This window comes from Parasteatoda tepidariorum, chromosome 1, assembly GCF_982258835.1.
Source record: "Parasteatoda tepidariorum strain Cologne lab strain chromosome 1, Ptep-v5.0, whole genome shotgun sequence".
Lineage (NCBI taxonomy): Eukaryota > Metazoa > Arthropoda > Arachnida > Araneae > Theridiidae > Parasteatoda > Parasteatoda tepidariorum.
In genome coordinates, this window is record NC_141755.1 from 18,055,397 (window position 1) to 18,073,093 (window position 17,697).

The 17,697-nt window shown below is 29.0% G+C and overlaps 1 protein-coding gene across 4 annotated transcripts in view; it reads left to right on the forward strand.

Moving 5' to 3' along the window:
• The first annotated feature begins 2,969 nt into the window (after window positions 1–2,969).
• LOC107440100 (long-chain-fatty-acid--CoA ligase 5) overlaps window positions 2,970–17,697 on the forward strand; it is a 41,215-nt gene continuing 26,487 nt past the window's right edge. The window contains exons 1-2 of one of the 4 annotated variants that reach the window (XM_087159903.1): window positions 13,762–13,877; window positions 15,062–15,102. The gene's annotated coding sequence lies outside the window, so the exon portion shown is untranslated. Of the gene's footprint in view, window positions 3,215–13,665; window positions 13,878–14,513; window positions 15,012–15,061; window positions 15,103–17,697 lie in introns of those variants that run through there. The other 3 variants (XM_087159898.1, XM_087159895.1, XM_087159909.1) reach the window with 3 other exon arrangements.

The following is a 17,697-nucleotide window of genomic DNA, read 5'->3' on the forward strand; positions in this document are numbered from 1 at the left end:
ATAAAAGTTTATTGCGTATTGTGCGTTTTTCGTTTCAAATCTGAAAAATAAAACTAATTTTCTCTTGTTTAGACTGTTAAAAAAAACATGCTTATAAAAATTTTATTTTATTACTTTCTTCTTTTTTAGTGTCTATTAGTTTTTTTTTTTCGGAAAGTGGTCAAAATTTGGCAAGAAACGAAATAAATTTTGTTTGAGCCATTTAAAAAGCAACTGTATCTTGTATTAGCGTCAGGCATAGAGTTCCAGCAGATATTTCAAAATCTTATTGCAACGTTATCGAAATTTTGGTAGACGACAAATTTTATTTGGCGGTATTATCGCAAAGTAAATTCTATTCATAACGATCAGAAAACGACTGATACAGAGTTGCGGTTTAGTGTTAAACACTGTAACTACATTGTTCAAAACAATTAAAGGATACTAGTGGGCTGCGCCCCCGCTCGCTAACGCTCGCCAACCAACGTTTAAAACTAGAACGTCAAGAACGTTTAAGACTTCCATTCAGCATAGAACTTTGGTTGTTATTTGAGCATTTTAGCTAGTCGGCAAAGTTCGGTAAAATAAGGCAGTGAATTCTCGTAGTTATCAGGAAATGATTAAAGCTTGTATTGTTTTCCGACATTTCAAATGCAAATTTGCAAACGAGATTTGAGTACGCTAGCTAGTCGGAAAATAGTCGGAATTCGGATAATTCGGTGATTCGGAAGTTCAATTTGGTGATAAATTTTGACTGAATCGGCTAATTAATGTTTGAAACTTACTTTGTCATCAGTCATAGAGCTCCAGTAGAGATTTGAGTGCTTTAACTGTTCTAAAAATGTTCGAAATTTCAATTAAAGAATTTCACCCTTATAGACACGAAGGAGAGCTAATAAAAAATGATGGAAAAGTCAATAAAATTTCTTTCTTTTGATTAGGTATTGATGAACGATTGTTTAAAATGTTGTAAAAAAACTCTAATAAAACGTGTTATTAAATATTAGGTAGTGTGAAAGCTAAGTAATTGTCAAATAGTTGCTATTTCTACACAGAAATGAAATTGAAGGTATAGAATAGTAAATATTATTTCAGTTTTATTTCTTAATGCCGAGTATTTAAAATGTTTTTACATGAAATAAAAAAGACATGGTTATTGCCATAAATCAAAATTTTTTTACGCGAATTTAAAACTATTTCCATTTAATTGTAAAATTCATTTACCCAAATATAATTCCATACAAAAAATAACGTTCAATAAATATTTATTATTTTTTATTATTTTATTTAATACTGGTTGACAAAATTTTAAATAGTAAAGCATGCGATTTTTTACATCATTTTAAAGAATATACTTTTACATGGACGAATACAATATATGAGCAAAATCGGTCAAATAGTACATGAAAAATCGAACAAAAAATACAAATTTTTTGAAATTCATTATCTCGGAAATGATTCGATCGATTTCAATCAAATTTTGTATTTTGCCATGTAAAATTATATTCTTTAAAATTATGTAAACAATTGCATACTTTACAATTCAAAATTTTTTTGACTAATTTTAAATAAAGGAATAAAAGAATAATAAATATTTATCAAAAATTATTTTTTGCATGGAAAAATAAATTTCATACCTTTGTCCAAAAATTTTTAAATTCGCTTAAAAAGTTCGCGAGATATAGCGAAATGCACAAAAAGTAAAATTAACATTAAAGGACCCAATCTTTAGAACTATCTCCTGACCAAACTATTGGAACTATATTTCCCAGATTGGGGCTACTCCTTACATTTCGGGGGTCAAAAATCCGAATACGTTGAAAAAAATGTGTGTTTATTCAGAGAAAATACGTTTTTATGTCTGATTTTGTAACTTAAAATATCCTCTGTAGCATATTTGAGGTCATCCCCTCGAACTATTAAAAGTGAGTTATATATAATGCGAAGATCCGATCATTAGATCAAAAGTTATTCAGGGTGGCCCATTTTTTATTTTTTGCATTGTACATTAAATAATAAATACCAGGCTACCTAGATCCGAATTTGATCACGTTTTCTCATATCTCATATCTTTGGATTTCCTTCTACCTATGCTTATCACTTTTCGCTGATTTAATGGTCACTTGTTTTGTTTGGAAACGAATGAAGTATTTTAACCAATACCTTTCTTTTAAAGGGATAGACAGTTGAACACAATCATTTGTAGCGCAGAGAGAGATTTTAAAATGATATTTGCCTTCTTATAAAGCAAAAAAAGAAGAAAAATAATCCTTTTAGAATTATATATATATATATATATATATATATATATATATATATATATATATATATATATATGTGTGTATGTATGTATGTATGTATGTATGTATGTATGTATGTATGTATGCTTTTATATAGCATTTTTTCCCTCATTTTTTTTTATACTTATTCAAACTTTAGCCACGCCTTATCCTCCTCAAAACCTTCCCAAATAACTAAAATATCTAAACAAATTTGGAACTAAAAACGGGTGAGAAGTCTCGAAGCCCTTACAAAATAATTTAAAAGAGTTACCGTTCGACGATGATGCTATTAATAACTAATTAATATATTTATTATATATTGTTTATTATATATTATTTATTACATATTATTTATCAAACGTTATTTTTTATAAATTATTTGCAGGGTGCCTGATTTCAAAATTAAAAATCACGGAAACAAAGGATGATAAATGAATGAAACAAACGGCAAATTTATTGCGAAAACCATAAAAACTTTTATAAAAATATAGAAATTTAGGACAATATGCTGGACATCCTGTATTATATATGCTAGTTATTACGTATTATTTGCAGGCTGAAATAATCTTTCTCACCAATCTTAATAAAGTTAACGAAAAGCGATAAATATATGACGCAGTTAAACAATTTTGCAAGACAAATAAAATTAAGAGAATAATTTACTTTCTGGTATTTTATCCGATATCAGTGAGAAAATGAGCGACAACTGTATGTATGATTGATTCATTAGTGAGTAGGAATGAATATTATTATGAATTTATTATCATAATTTATTTACCATTATTTTTAGAACACTATAAAAGTCAAATTAATTTAATAAGTAAATGAGAAGGGACAAAATATTCCTTTCGAAGCCGTGAAAGTTTGATAAAAAGAAACATTATTCAGTACTTCCTTGTAAAATAATTCAAGTTTCTTTAGGAACAAGTTTATTGATATCAAATGAAATACCAGTAAGTAATTTTTTTTCATTGAACATTATTTTCAACATAAAGTTTTAAAGAAAATAATTAGACCAAAACTTAAAAGGGATATGTGAGTTCTGGAGTAGAAAAAAAGGATCTTTTCTTAAAAATAAAATTTTGTTAAAGAAGTTTTTTAATCATATTTTAAACACATAAGTGAAAAACTTTTGAACAATATTCAATAAAATTTTTATCGAAAAATGCTGCCGTAATAAATTGATTAAAATTGACTCCTTAAAAAAATATACTTACAATATAAACAATTTCTGAAAACTTTTGCACTTAATTTATTAAATTTTGCTCTCTTCTTGCTATATTTGACAAGATATTGACCAAATCATTGAACAAAAAAAAGTACTTTTGAGATTTGGATGAACGATGTTTGAAACTAATTGCCTTTACGAAGTTTTTAAAAATTATTTGAGAATATTTGAGATTGAACAAAAATGGAAGGATTTTTTAGAAAATTTGCTAAATTAATTTCTAAACTATCCATTAATTCGTTACAATTTCAGTTTCCCTTTCTTTCGGCATATTTTGGGGAAAAAATGCTCTGTAATCTGTCGGAATGTAATATTTATAACTATATTTTAAGAATTGCCACAACTATAAACTATTTATAATTTAGGATTCTAGGTTTTGTGTTTCAAATTTGTGCTAAATGCGTTATAATGCCCAAAAAAAATTTTAAAGCTAAAATGCCTTTTTCGTCGTTACAATATTACATACCACTAAGTTTAAGCATCATTGCACTAAGAAACTTTTATAAAAATGCAATTCTGATTATCATGCTACTGCTCGTCATTTTTACATTCACAGAATTACGCAGTTCAATAAATAATAATAATAATAAAATAAACAAAATAAAATAGTAATCTACAGGCCAAATAAGTTTCGTTGCCAACGGTGTGGTTAAAGAACATTCCTCTCAATCTAATAACGTTAAGTTCCCGGGACGTGAAATAAATTACATTGAAATTATTAAAAATTATTTAATTGAATTATTTATTTATTCATTCCTTATATTTAATTATTTAAATAAAGTTATTTTAATTGCGTCGGTATAAACGTTTTAGTTTTGAGTGTGATTTAATATTATTGATCAATACCGATTTATTTATATTTTCCCCGTACTAAATACGGGTACTCAGCTAGTATCTCATAAAAATGCAGGTTCCATAATGCTTATTTGTGAAGTTAATAAGAATAACAAGAAATATGTTTTTTCTTTAAGTACCTCTTAAAAAAATTATTAAAGACTATAACTAATACTACACGTTAGAAAAGAAAAATGTCTTTATTTCAAAAGAATTCAGAAGAAAAGAGTTTTTTTCCCCACTCTATAGAAAATTCCTGATCAAATTGATGTGTAAAAGCATCGGCACTCTGGGAGCATTATCTGTAAAATCCATGCTCACCATTAAAATAATGTACCATAATTTTTACAGTAATATTTATTTATTTCGAATGATTTAAATATAATTGGTGAATTATTGCTGTAAATAATAAGGCATATGAGATTTTTTGTTCCGTAACATGTTCCAATAAAAATAAATTTTACAGTAAAAGGTACCGCATTTTGAGAGCCGGTATTTTTTTCGTAGTTGGATCCGGTATTTTTTGCAGTGTAACCGTATCACTTGATTTAAGAAACCGTTTTCATATAATTTTTTTATTATCACTATCTTTCTAAATAAGGTTGTTATCACAATCTTTATCAATTAGTCTTATCATCCTAAATGTTTATACTTATGTCATAATCATAATGTTTATACTTCTATCATGAGTGAAAATTAAATTGTGATATGATATGAATCAACGTTATATTTTCTTTGGTGTAATTATCATTATGTTTTAATTATGTCATCAATGCAATCATGGAAATATTCATAGTTTTATAAATAACTTTAAAAAAAATTCCAAAAAAATTAAGTAAATTATTGTATTTAGAGTTTTCAAGCTTATGCATTTGAATCTTTTAAAGATAATTAAGTTATCCGACTAGTGTCGACAACTTTTTTGTAAAAATTGACATAAAATTTTAAAATACTCGTTTATTTGTTTTATTATTTGTAAAAATTATAATTATTATTATTATTTGAATGGACATTTTTAGAAAAAAAATAAGACAATTTTTACATGTAAGCTAAACACTGTAAAAAAATGTCTATCGCTCAAAACAAAACTCCTTTAGGATTTCATTTTGAAGGCTGTCAACTATGTTTTGAACTATTATCTTAAAAGCAAGTGCACATACTATTGAATTACGGATCAATGTAGTTAAAAAAAAAACATATGCTTAGAAATTGCCTCGTGTCTTTGCGAAACATCAGGCATAAAAAATGAAATTCTACTTTTCTATTCTTAGTCTGTATTTCAAAACACGTGTGCTGTAATCATAATCGCTAATGAAAAATTGTTGGCAATTATTTTAAAAACAACAAGAGATATCTTGTTTAAGGAGTAAACTGCGAAAAAAAATCTGATATTGAGATAAACGCATTTGAAGACTTGAAATCATTATCCTATCTGCTGTTAACCCCTTGCACAAAAACTGCTATAACTTTGTAAGCATTTACGAGTACAAGCATAAGTAAAGTATTTTTTGTATTAACCAAAATGATATCAAATGACATATATTGATCATACTGATCGAAATGAAAAAATAATAAGAATCAATTCTAATTTTATATCATTTTAACTTTAAAATTTAGACGGAATTTTTTAAAATTATAAAAAGAAATTTTTGGAAAAACCAAAAAATTCTGAAATAATATGAAAGTGCAGTCTTTGAAAAAGTTTACATACAGTGGAAGTTATAATTAAAAAAAACTACCATTTTAAATCCAAACATCGCATCTCGAAATCGTATTTTAGCGTGAAAAATAAACTTGGTATACATATTAAAATTATTTTAATTTTATTTTTTCCCATTATACATGCATGCATACATACACGCAGGTAGATACAAACGTAACTGCGTGTACATGTATGTATGTATATACATAAGTACATGCATTGTATGTATGTATGTACATAAGAGCATGCATATATATATATATATATATATATATATATATATATATATATATATATATATATATATATATATATATATATATATATATATATATGTAACATAAAAAGCTTCAATTAATCTTTTTATGCTAGTTTCTTCATTATAAAACAACTCCTAATTTATTACTACTTAATTCTTCAAATCGAAGCACTTTATCATACTTTTAAAAAACCACATCCTGCTTCTACATCTATTTTTAGCCCAACTATACATAAATTTAAATAAAGATATTTTTCCTTTTAAGCTTTGTGGGAATCGCGTGATCTATTTAATTAGCCAATAGTAGCTTCTGAGAATTCCCTCTTTTCCCTAAATAGAGGCATTTTCGGATTTTTTGCAAGATTTTCCCTACCAGAAAGACTGTTTGCTGATGGAGTAAACATCACTTTTTCGCTCCCACTCAACTAAGAATGATCAAATAAAAGTTACTCTGATTTATTTAAAATCCTGTGTCTGTTTTCCTGCTCGGTCCGACTGCATCATTTTACAAGCCGGCAGGATTATAAGAACTGTTGAAACGGGCGCAGGATAATAATTGCTAAAATGCTTCTTCAAAATATAATTCAAAAATTAAAATAAATACAATTGGCTGACATTGCTGTCTGAATGCTGCAGAACTGACATTGCTCTTGAAACAGATAATGCTCGGGGGAAAATATCCTCTCTATTCCTGACTAAACGAATCTGGTACCAAAAATAATTAAAACAAGATATTCTTGGGACATTCCTCTTTCATGTGTCGAGCGGAGTTGCCTCAACAGAATTTTTACGCTGCCTGATTTGATTCCCGCCTACCTAAATGCTAATAGTGCTGTGTAGCGGTTTTGGAATCGGAGTCGCTGAGTCCCTGCTTGCTTACTGCCTGTCGGTCTCATGGAGGGATGATGGAAGTCCAGACTGTGATCGACTTGTTTCGCCAGCGGTTTCCTTCAACGGAAGATGAATTGTGAAATAATGAAAAACCAAGAAAATGATCATAAATGGTGGCTACGATTCTGTTCGCGTGTGCACTTTAGTGATAGTGAATATGCGTGTTTCATCAAAAATCTAGAATGATTTATTAACTACAAAAAGGTGTTTTTCAGTGTTTATTTTCATCCACAGTATAAATTTCTTTAATAGTATTTATATAATGAATGTTTATTTTGATCTGTGCTTTTGTTTTGATAATAATTTCAAAATATTTTTTGATTATCAAAGTAATTGGTGTTTGAATAGCAAAAATAATAATAGATTTTGGTTATAATTTCTGAATTTTTTTTTTCATTCTTGATATTTCATTTAAAATGATTATTAATTTTTATTCATTGATCTTATTTTCATTGTTTATTTTTGCATTTTCAAAAACTTATTGTTATTGAAATTTACTTTTTCTTTGAGGAATTTTATTTTATTAAATTGACTTAATACGATTAGCATAAAAATGTTATAGGATATTATAGTTTCGTTTTAATTATATTATGTGTTACGATATATGATCAATTGAATATTTTAGTAAAATTTAAATTTCGTTTTAGTGTTTATAGTAAAGTAACGATAAATAAGCAACTATGAGATTTAATTTACTTCTAAATGCATTATTTAATTGTTAAAATTTATTTTGGTTATTTGAATGCCCATACGGAGCGGCAAAAATTACAAATTTAAAATGGAATATGTACATTTTGAAGAAAGTTTTTATAGATTTTCTTACTCTAAGTGAAAAGTTTACTTAAATTGTGTTAGTATAAGGAGTAACTTTGTTTATTGTGATTTTTAAAAAGAACTGAAGAAATTTAAATCACAAAAAGCTATTGAAAATGAAGATCTAACACTTCAATTTGATAGTAGCGCTACTTCAAATTTTTTTTTTCCTCGGGACTTTCATGAAATTTTTTTTATAATGTGTACTTATATGTATTTTTTATAATTCTTGTTACTTTAAATCTTGTTAAAAGTGCAATTTGATTTTTTTATTTTAATTGTGTCATCACAGGGAAAGTTTTGCAAAGGGATAATTTTTAAAAACTTTTGATAGTAGTTAAAAATTTTCGGCGAGGGGGGATGTGACATAAAAAGCTTCAATTAATCTTTTTATGTTAGTTTCTTCGTTATAAAACAACTCCTAGTTTAATTAAAATCCTGTGACTGTTTTCCTGCTCGGTCCGACTGCATCATTTTACACACACACACACACACACACACACACACACACATATATATATATATATATATATATATATATATATATATATATATATATATATATATACGCAAAAAAACAGACCACCCAAAATATAATTTTTGATCTAGTGATCAGATCTTCCTTAAATCTTCATGACAAAATCTTCATGATTCGAAGGGATGACCTTAATTGCCCTGATTAATTAGCGAAGGTACTATTTAAAGTTACGAAATTAGAGACAAAAACGTACCTTCGCTGTATAAATATGCCTGTTTTTTTAATGAATTGAATTTCCGACCCCCAAAATATAGGAGGTGGCCGCAATCTGGGAAATATGGCCCCAATACTAGTTTGGTCAGAAGAACGGTTCAAAGAGTGAACCCCTGTATGTTAATTTTACTTTTTGTGTATTATGCCATATCTCGAGAACTCTTTAAGGGAATTGAACCTTTTTTGCATTAATTATAAAATTCTTTTATCTGAAGATATTTCATGCAAAAAAAGACTTTTTGCAAAAAATATTTTTTAATATTTTATTTAATACTAATCGAAAAGTATTTTATCTTTTAAGATATACAATTTTCAGCATTATTTTTAAAAATTTTGTTCTGCATGGCGAAATAAAAAAAGCGAAATCTGTCTAATAGTTCGGGAGAAATTGGATATAAAATAAAATAAAATAATAAAATTGTTAAAATTGTTGCTGACTAATAAAACTATTTAGATAAATTGGTTCACCATACATTTCTCACTTCTCTTTTTGATCAATTTGTATAAAAATCTCTTTCTGTGTTTTTATGCATCGCAACACAATTGTCTCTTTCTTGAAAACACTTTTTTTAAATTTCTTTATCCTATAATTCTTAATAGGCTTTATAGGGTGATGGTAGTACTCGGTCTTACCCTGAGAGCAGAAGTTATCGAAACAAAACTACTACGACTACTGAACTACCATGCTACTACTGGACTAAATCCTTATTGTTTGTTAGGGTATGAAACTTTAATATACGTATAATAAGTTGGGCATAAAATAGTTTTATAACTCTAATGACCAATAAATAAGGATAGCAAAACAGTAAGAGAATATTAATGAGTTAGGATAGTAAAACAAGCTTATCTATATCGATGCCATTCGAATTGCTCAGTGAGCCTGCTCTTTCTTCTTACCTATAGTAGAATATATTTCAGTCTGTTCACTAATTTCACCCAAATTGAGGGTTTCCCCCTTTTACCTGTTCTCGTCCTACTCTCTCCTACTAAAATGATAATTTTTCGATTAAGTTCCTTCTTTTTCTGGATATAAAATTTAATTGTCAATTTCCATATCTCTTACTTTGGCGCCTTTTTTCCGTCAATTTCTTGCCAAATATTGTTGCCTGATACAAGAAACATAATACATTGCTTCATGCTTCACCAACGGCTAACGTTTCATCACTTACTTGCTGTTTATGCCCATGACCAATTTCATGTAATGTACTCTAATTCGTTGATCCTACATCCCTACATCTAACCAAAACGATTCAATTAATGCTGAAACTGCAGATATATAATTTTTACCAGAATAAGTCATAAACTCTTCATATCCATTTGGTTCAGCTTTCAGAAAAATCCTTATTTATCTTCTTTTTTTTTCTTTTTTTTTGCCTTTTCACGTCACCACATCTTCGTTATGCACTTGTAATTTGCGGTGCCATATATTTTTAATCCACTATAACTCTATGTAGAGCAGCAAAACACTGAATCTTTTCACGATCGCTTCACAACTTCGATATACACTTGAAATTTGTGGTGCCATATTTTTTTATTCCATTTTATCTCTATAGAGGGCAGCAAAACACTGAATCTTTTCACGATCCCTTTATATTTTCGATATGCAGTTTTAATTTGCGGTGCCATATTTTTTTTAATCCACTGTAACTCTACGTAGAGCAGCAAAACGCTGAATCTTTTCGCGATCCATTCACATTTTCGATATGCAATTGAAATTTGTGGTGCCATATTTTTTTTATTCCATTGTATCTCTATAGAGAGCAGCAAAACGCTGAATCTTTTCACGATCCCTTTATATTTTCGATATGCAGTTTTAATTTGCGGTGCCATATTTTTTTTAATCCACTGTAACTCTACGTAGAGCAGCAAAACGCTGAATCTTTTCGCGATCCATTCACATTTTCGATATGCAATTGAAATTTGTGGTGCCATATTTTTTTTATTCCATTGTATCTCTATAGAGAGCAGCAAAACGCTGAATCTTTTCACGATCCCTTTATATTTTCGATATGCAGTTTTAATTTGCGGTGCCATATTTTTTTTAATCCACTGTAACTCTACGTAGAGCAGCAAAACGCTGAATCTTTTCACGATCGCTTCACAGCTTCGATATGCACTTGAAATTTGTGGTGCCATATTTTTTTTTTATTCCATTGCATCTCTATAGAGGGCAGCAAAACACTGAATCTTTTCACGATCCCTTTATATTTTCGATATGCAGTTTTAATTTGCGGTGCCATATTTTTTTTAATCCATTGTATCTCTATAGAGAGCAGCAAAACGCTGAATCTTTTCACGATCCCTTTATATTTTCGATATGCAGTTTTAATTTGCGGTGCCATATTTTTTTTAATCCACTGTAATTCTACGTAGAGCAGCAAAACGCTGAATCTTTTCACGATCGCTTCACAGCTTCGATATGCAATTGAAATTTGTGGTGCCATATTTTTTTTATTCCATTGTATCTCTATAGTGAGCAGCAAAACGCTGAATCTTTTCACGATCCCTTTATATTTTCGATATGCAGTTTTAATTTGCGGTGCCATATTTTTTTTAATCCACTGTAACTCTACGTAGAGCAGCAAAACGCTGAATCTTTTTACGATCGCTTCACAGCTTCGATATGCACTTGAAATTTGTGGTGCCATATTTTCTTTTATTCCATTGAATCTCTATAGAGGGCAGCAAAACACTGAATCTTTTCACGATCCCTTTATATTTTCGATATGCAGTTTTAATTTGCGGTGCCATATTTTTTTTAATCCACTGTAACTCTACGTAGAGCAGCAAAACGCTGAATCTTTTCACGATCGCTTCACAGCTTCGATATGCACTTGAAATTTGTGGTGCCATATTTTTTTTTATTCCATTGTATCTCTATAGAGGGCAGCAAAACACTGAATCTTTTCACGATCCCTTTATATTTTCGATATGCAGTTTTAATTTGCGGTGCCATATTTTTTTTAATCCACTGTAACTCTACGTAGAGCAGCAAAACGCTGAATCTTTTCGCGATCCATTCACATTTTCGATATGCAATTGAAATTTGTGGTGCCATATTTTTTTTATTCCATTGTATCTCTATAGAGAGCAGCAAAACGCTGAATCTTTTCACGATCCCTTTATATTTTCGATATGCAGTTTTAATTTGCGGTGCCATATTTTTTTTAATCCACTGTAACTCTACGTAGAGCAGCAAAACGCTGAATCTTTTCACGATCGCTTCACAGCTTTGATATGCACTTGAAATTTGTGGTGCCATATTTTTTATTCCATTGCATCTCTATAGAGGGCAGCAAAACGCTGAATCTTTTCGCGATCCATTCCAATTCTCGATATGCAATTGAAATTTGTGGTGCCATATTTTTTTATTCCATTGTATCTCTATAGAGAGCAGCAAAACGCTGAATCTTTTCACGATCCCTTTATATTTTCGATATGCAGTTTTAATTTGCGGTGCCATATTTTTTTTTAATCCACTGTAACTCTACGTAGAGCAGCAAAACACTGAATCTTTTCACGATCGCTTCACAACTTCGATGTGTACTTGAAATTTGTGCCATATTTTTTAATTCCATTGCATCTCTATAAAGAGCAGCAAAACGCTGAATCCATTCACATTTTCGATATACACTTGAAATTTGCGGCGCCATTTTTTAATCCATTGTATTTCTATAGCGAGCAGCAAACAGCTGAATATTTTAATGATCCCTCCACAACTTCGACATGGAATTGAAATTTGCGATGCTCTTTTTTTTTAATCCAGTGGACGATATTAGTCAGTGGGGAGCAGCAAAACATCGAGATTTAGCATGATTCTCCGTTTCCCACCGATAAGCATTATAAACTTGAGATGTTACTTCTTTAATCCACCGTTTGAAATAAATTAATGAAGGGACCCAAATATGTGAATCCGTGATGAAAAACCGTGCACTCAAAGAAATGTTTGTGGTGTTATCAACATATTAGGTTCAAGTACCAAAGTATATACCAATGCAAAAGTTTGTTCTTTCTATTTTGCGCTTTTCTTTGCACTTTTTTGTATATTCGACGTCTTGGATTCTGTATGATTGTAATCCTGGATGCTTATGATTTTGTTGTTTAAATTTTATCAAAGTTTAATTTAAATTTGGCACTTCTCTTTTTTTTTATCTTTGATGATTGATCTTTTTAAAAACACACAACCTATCTCGCCAAATGTTTTTAAAGGCAGCGGAATAAATTTTAATTTCCCAGAAGTAGTGAGTTGGTGAAGGTTTGCAGCTGATTACCGAAAGCGGATAGTGTAAAAAGCAGTAACTGAACAAATTTCGCGGCCAGATAGATTTAATGGAGACTAAAGAGCATTCATATCCTAAATAATTTTACTATCAGGTTATTAAAGTTGAAAATAGCAACATTTAATTGCACCAAATGCTTTTTCTCTAAATAATTCTGTATACTTACTTCTAGTTTTTCTTTATTTTTTATTAGTTTTATTGAATTAAGTTAAGTATCGAAATAATATGTAAGATTAATTTAATGGAGCAGAAATGGTTGCTTGTGTCATATCTTATAAAAATGATAAATAAAAAGTAATAATAGTTGTAATAATTCTCTAAGTATACATTCTGATATTAATGTTGTCAAAAATGATTCAAAGTTCAAAATGTTTAAATAAACTCATCCCAAAAAAGCATTGAATTGAAAATGACAGTTGACGAAAAATAAACAAACCTTGCATCTTATTTCAACTTGTTAGGAAAAAAAAATTTACGTGTACTTTGTTAGTATAAAAAATCCATAAATTATTGTTATTTTTAAGTGCTATTCAAAGTTCTCTCACTTGTTCTCGAAAATTTAGGAAAAAACCTTTACTTCTTAGCTTTTTTTTTATTTTTCATTTCATAATGTCTTAGTATATTGATAAAGGCTAAATCTTCAATTACAGCAATGTTAAATGTAAACGTTAAAGTTCATGTTTTTTATCGTCTTTCCATGTACTTCAAATACACAAACAAATTTGGAAACGATGATCCACAGATAAAGTTACAGAGCAAATAAATGTTACAAGTAGCAATGTCGTTTATTATTGAATTCATTTAGAGGAAAATTCTGAAATAATCCTAAACTGAATAATCAATTGATCAAACCACCAGGTAGTATAGTGTTATTATTTATTTACGTAAAATGATTCTTAATAATAGTTTGAATGTTTACTTAATTAGAAGTTTTTGTTCTTAGAGTTATATCACTACGCAATGGTTTTTATGCGATAAGTTTATAATACAGTTTTTTTTTATGAATCCAAAGTAGCCAATAAAAAACGTCGAATCACAATACTTTTCAAGATATTTCTAATAAGTTATTCTAGGTAGTTTTCTGAATATTTAATTTGGTATTTTTTCGAATTTTTTTTACGTTCTTCATTTTTAGTTCCCCAACCCTACAATAGCAACTTTGCACCTGATTTATAATATAAGATTTGTAATGTGTATCTGTGTTTTGTTTTTCTTCCTTTTTGTGATGAATTTTAAATGGCCATAAATTTTGAATCAAGCAAAATTTTTAAGATATTTCAATAAATGATTCTTCTATGAATTAATATTTCTAAAGTTATATGAATCCATGCGTTTATTTTATTTTTGTGTGGGCTTCAAAATGTGATTTCATTGAATTAAATAATTGAATTAACATAGAATTAAACATTGAATTAAATTAATGGTAATTGCTTACTTTCTCTTCAAGAAGAAGATCACAGATACCTCACAAATGTGACCTATGACGTTGGTGCCAGCTGAAAGTTTATAAGCGAAATGGCGAGTTAAAGTCGAGCTAAGTTTCTTCACATAAATTAGAATGTAAATTAAGCTTTGCAATGTAATAATTATATGTCATTATTATTGATATTATTATAATTAATTTTATTAATATTAATGAATGTTAAGAACTAAGCCGTATCGTAAAATTCAAAAATGATACAGTTAAGTTAAGTAGCAGATGTAGACGAGAAATAATTATATTTTAACCAATTCGATGTGCAATACGGTGTTTTATTTAATTAACTTCACTTTAATTAACATTCTAACTTAAGTGGGAAAACTTAGCACTACTTCAACACTCCATCTTGTTTATAAACGATCAGCTGGTGCTGACGTCATAGGTCACATGTCCGGGTATCCGTAATCTTCTTCTTGAAGTGCACGTACTCAACTTCAAAATTAAGAATGAAAGTTGATTTCAAAAAGAGCGACGCTTTTTTTAGGTTCGCATAAACAATATTTACTTTACACGTAAGTGCAAACGACTTGCTTTATTTATTTATTATTTTACGTTCCCTTAGCAACGATTGTTTTTGGTGTTCTGAAAGCTTCAATGTTGAGAGTAAGTTATTATACTAGGGAGTTCAAGTATTTTTAAATTTTAATGCGATAAATGTGTTATATACTTTTATAATTTATTTGAGAAGTATCATTTGAGCAAATCATTTAGTTAAAATAACGAAATAAGTGTTTGTATGCAGTTCGTCATTGTTCGTCCACATTGTGTATTTGTCGCGTTAAGTTTTCTGATCCCTTCTTGATATTCTGATCAGAACACCATCTTGCGTCAGTGACAGGACTGTTAAATCTGAGGTCGAGTAAGTCGATCGAGTTCCTTAAGCGATTTATTAGAGTAAAAATTTGTTCTTTATTCTGAATATGGCTTATAAAATTATGATCACATTAAGTCAATTATATTCACTAGTTCTATTAAATTTAGTCTACATAATTGACTAAATGTTGCAAATTTTCATCAGATTATGTCTCTATCATTAAATCAAATAGTCAGTTAATAAATTTAATCACATAAGTGATTTTTACTAATTTTACTCAAAATGTAAATAATTCTTTTTATATCATATTATTAACTATAAGAGAATTCATGATTTTTTTAAAAAAAAATTAATGTAATTGCATCGCATTTATGCTTCAAAAACAAATTTTGATTTAAAAAATCTCGTAATTGGGTATAATATGAAAAAAACACAACTACTTCGATTTAGTATTAACAACATATGACGCAATGCTAAACGAATGGAATTTAGTTGTTGTTTATTTAGTTATTGTTATTAGTAGTTGTTATTTGTTTTAGTTGTTGTTGTTTATTTAGTTGTATTTAGTTTCAATAACTTTTCTTTATAATGCAATAAAATCTGGCGAGCAGCTATTTAAACGATCGAACACTTCGTTTGTTTATTTGTGGCTTGAAGTTAGGCTCGCAGAAAATGCCGTTCATGGGTTAAATTTAGTAGGAACAACACAACCTGTGACGTAGGCTATATTATACCCAATTATAACGATTTTTTTTCATTGGGTGAGTAACTAGGAGTCGGAAGAATTTTATAAATTATCTTATCTATTCGATTTCCTTAATGTTTTATGTTAAAAAAAACTGAGACAATTTGTTCAAGTATAACTGAAAGTTTTAATAAAAGTTTAAACTAAATTGAAAATTTTAATTTGGTTTTGACACTTTTATATCTATATAGGGCGTAAAAATGCGAAATACTAAATTACAGAGTTCGTATAGGAACGATATACATAAGGCATGTTCATTTCACGTCTTCTGGAATAATTCCTGTGGCTGTCTATGAGACGTCCATGCTTGTATAAACTATGGATGAAATTATCCATGTCTCATTCACTCAGAAACTGTGGTGGATGTCTGACAGACGTCTACTGGTCTTCTGCTGGATCTTCCCTGTATCAAATATGGATGTCTTCTCGACGTCCACCGGGCAACCACGTGGACCTTTGTGGATGTTAACGATGACGTCTAATGGAGAATCATTTTATGATTTTGTGATATATGGATTGGATTGTTTAGGAATCTACATAAGATTCCTTTGGCTCTCTATGAGGCGTCCATCCCTGTATAAGCTATGAATGAAATTATCCATGACTCGTTCACAAAAAAACTGTGATGGATGTCTAATAGACGGCTAGTGGTCTGCTACTGGATCTTCCCTGTATCAAAAATGGATGCCTTCTCGACGTCCATCGGGCAACCACATGGACCTTTGTGGATGTTAACGATGACGTCTAATGGAGATTCACTAGTTCTATTAAATTTAGTCTACATAATTGACTAAATGTTGCAAATTTTCATCAGATTATGTCTCTATCATTAAATCAAATAGTCAGTTAATAAATTTAATCACATAAGTGATTTTTACTAATTTTACTCAAAATGTAAATAATTCTTTTTATATCATATTATTAACTATAAGAGAATTCATGATTTTTTTAAAAAAAAATTAATGTAATTGCATCGCATTTATGCTTCAAAAACAAATTTTGATTTAAAAAATCTCGTAATTGGGTATAATATGAAAAAAACACAACTACTTCGATTTAGTATTAACAACATATGACGCAATGCTAAACGAATGGAATTTAGTTGTTGTTTATTTAGTTATTGTTATTAGTAGTTGTTATTTGTTTTAGTTGTTGTTGTTTATTTAGTTGTATTTAGTTTCAATAACTTTTCTTTATAATGCAATAAAATCTGGCGAGCAGCTATTTAAACGATCGAACACTTCGTTTGTTTATTTGTGGCTTGAAGTTAGGCTCGCAGAAAATGCCGTTCATGGGTTAAATTTAGTAGGAACAACACAACCTGTGACGTAGGCTATATTATACCCAATTATAACGATTTTTTTTCATTGGGTGAGTAACTAGGAGTCGGAAGAATTTTATAAATTATCTTATCTATTCGATTTCCTTAATGTTTTATGTTAAAAAAAACTGAGACAATTTGTTCAAGTATAACTGAAAGTTTTAATAAAAGTTTAAACTAAATTGAAAATTTTAATTTGGTTTTGACACTTTTATATCTATATAGGGCGTAAAAATGCGAAATACTAAATTACAGAGTTCGTATAGGAACGATATACATAAGGCATGTTCATTTCACGTCTTCTGGAATAATTCCTGT